Here is a 3,247-nt window from a genome sequence, read left to right as displayed (position 1 = left end):
CTGTGCTCTTTTGATATGACACTGTGCTTTTGAACACAGTCTGGGAATGTATTACCTGCCTAAGGAGCTGGACCACATAGCTGTCTCTTATTGAACTGTGGTCAAGTTCATGTCCCTCCTACCCCCACCTCCTACATGATATATATCTGTTTGAAATTAGTGTAAAGTGTTTCACATAAAGGAGTCATCCAACTTCAAGCTGTACTAAGTCAGGTCTGTATTAGTCAAGCAAAGTAAGGAACTAACAAGGACTATGATTCAGTCCTTTGACAGGGCTGATCTAGTCGCTTCACACACTGTTGTAAAAATTGTCCACCTCTCCCTCTCCTCACATTAGCTGAGTTCATCGAAGGCAGAGACTAGTGGATTTATCTTTGTGTCCTATTGCCTAGCAAAGTGCCTGGCACATAGGTGTGTCTGATAAATGTTTGTCAAATGACTGAGTTCACTTGAGTTAAGAGTCATAGTAAAATTATAACAGTGCTTGATTTTAATACAATTGTAATGTTCTTTTGTTGTTATTGTCCACAATCATCCATTCTTCTTTATTTGGTAACAGTGTTTTGTTGTTTTTAAAAGACGGGAACCAACTCTCCTACACTGGTTTCCCATACCTACCTTCTGCCTTCTGGGAGTGGGCATACAACCCCAGATTGACCAATCAGAGTCACCATGACGGTTTTTGGGACAGACATGTCACCCAATTTGTGCTCTTGAGAGTCAGGCCCAAGAATCAATAGTTTGTTGCTAGGCTGGTAGAATACAAACTTGAAGCTGCTGTGGGTAATCTAGTCCTTCAAGAGAGCACCTGTGTGAGAAGGCAGCCACTACTGAAGACAATGAAATAAAGAAGTGGAGAAAGATTCCAGCCCACATAACTGGGGCACCTGGATCCAGCCGTGTCCGAAAACCCTTCTTATAAATTTTTAGTTATTTGAACGACTAACGGTCCCATCTTTAAACTACTGGTTCAGAAGTGCTAGTCTGAGATGAAATGTTTACAGTTCCCTAGCAAAATGAGAAAAACAATTTCATTGATAACACTTTTTAATTCTGAGATTATATCTTTCTAATTTTTGGCATTAGAGTGTTTATGAATTGATGGTGATGGTAGATTGCAATTGTATTTTTCTAATAATCCTTAATAGAAAGTTAGTCTAAAATGGAAAGTTAGCAGACCATTTATCTATCCCTCTGTCTTAGTCTGCTCCAGCTGCTATAACAAATTACCAGAGACTGGGTAGCTCAAACAACAAACACTTATTTCTCACAGTTCTGGAGGCTGGGAAGACTGAGATCAGGATGCCAAGCATGGCCAGGTTCTGGTGAAGACCTGCTTCCTGGCTTGGAGATGGCCTTCTTGTAGCCTCGCGTGGCAGGGAGAGTGGAAGAGCTAGCTCTCTTCCTCTTCTTATAAGGACACCAGTGCCATCATGGGGGCTTCCCCCGGTGACCTAGTGACTTTCCAAAGTTTCCATCTCCAAATACCATCACATTAGGGCTTCAATGTATGAATTTGGGGGGGACACAAACATTCGGTCCATAGCACCTTCCATTAAAGAAATTTCTTTTTAAACTGTCTGTGAAATAAGTCTGCTATAAACTACAGTGTATGTAAAATACTATATTTGGATATACAAAAAATAATAAAGTTGTGATCCTTTTATTTCTCAGTTTATTTGTACTTCAACTGAGTCCAGAAAGGATTTAAGGAAATTCACTCGACTCCTTTGATCTAATGCCCAGGATGGACTCTTCATTCCAAAGGCCTCATATGAGACAATCTGAAAGGAAGTCAAAGAGGCCTTTCCTCCCTCCTCCTGTGGGGTAGGCATGGATCCAAGTGATAGTTTTATCTGCCTGCTCCCTGGGGCTGGGCAATAAGAAGTGATGTGTCAGCAGAAATAGGCACCACCCCTGAAGGCTTCTCCTTAGCTGCTGGTCACCCATGTGGCAATGGCTCCAGGTCCCTTGCTTCTAGGTGAAGCCACATCCCACATGCAGCAGGGCCCTTGATGGGGTGAGGGTAAAGGTGCAGGGAATGTGTGGGAAGTGAAGAGAATGAAGGTAGGAGAGGGAAAGATCCATGAGGGGAAGGGGCGCGGGCAGGAACGGTAAGTGCAGAGGGGAGGAATAAGAGAAAGTGAGAGGGGAAAAAGCCTTTACACATAGTGGAATTTAACTTTTGGGAGGAGGGAGAAAAGTGATGTTTGCTTAGGCATTTGCCCAGGAGGAATGTTTACTCAGGCTTAATAGCCAGAATGAAGTTAGTGTTAAAGTTGAAGTGAAGTAATATGCTAGGCAGAAGGTGGGCATGACGGAGTGTTGGCACAGGGTATGTGTTGGGAGTCTGTGTATTAGACAAATCATCGTACCACATGTGTGAAGATGATGCTCTAGACGCATGAACTTTGACTTCTCCTGTTCTGGTGGCAGATTTGTCCCAAACCAGTGTGTTCCACTTTCTCAATCCTTGTTTTTGAGATGGCTGGTCTTGTTAGGGACGTTTTCTGTGGCCATGGAAAAAGTGAATCTTACTGGCTCATTTATGACTAGACTAAATGTGGTTTGGATGCTATGCTGTGTCTTGGACCTATGCTGGGTTAGGCTTCTAGGATGTTAGATCATAGATTGGGAAGCTAAACACACAAACACACACACACACACATCCTTAGACCCAGGAGATGCAGCTGCTCGAAGCAGCCAGGCTCTTTCCTGCTGCAGGGTCCTTGGCCTTGCTACTCCTTCTGCCTGTACTTTTCATTCCTATTCTTTGTAAGCCTTTATTTTTCTTATCCTTTGTATCTCAGCCCAAAAATCACCTCTTCAGAGAAGTCTTCCCTAACCATCCTATTTCCAGTAGATCCCCTGGCATTTCGTCTCTCAGTACCACTTCTCAGCTAGTAATTCTTTTTATGTATTTGTTTAACAAACTTGTTTTATTCTTTGTCTCTCCCTCAAACCCTCAGAATCCAAATAGGTAGGAACCGTGTCTCTCTGGTTTACCACCATCTCCCTGGCTCTTAACACAGACAACACAGGGTCTGATTCATAAAAGGACTCAACTATCTGTCAGATGAATGAACTGCTCTGAATCCATATCTTGGGTCTTTCGTAGATAAAAAACTTGACACCACTGTACTGGGATTTTTTTGTTTTAGAATAAAATTTCCAACTGGGAGAAATTACGTTTGGCTACTTACGAGGGCTCCTGTCCTGCTTTTCCTTCAAAGTGTCCTGAAGGTGG

The sequence above is a fragment of the Mesoplodon densirostris genome, chromosome 1 (genome assembly GCF_025265405.1).
Source record: "Mesoplodon densirostris isolate mMesDen1 chromosome 1, mMesDen1 primary haplotype, whole genome shotgun sequence".
Classification (NCBI taxonomy): domain Eukaryota; kingdom Metazoa; phylum Chordata; class Mammalia; order Artiodactyla; family Ziphiidae; genus Mesoplodon; species Mesoplodon densirostris.
The sequence above is the reverse complement of the archived record's forward strand: the minus strand, read 5'-3'. Positions refer to the sequence as shown.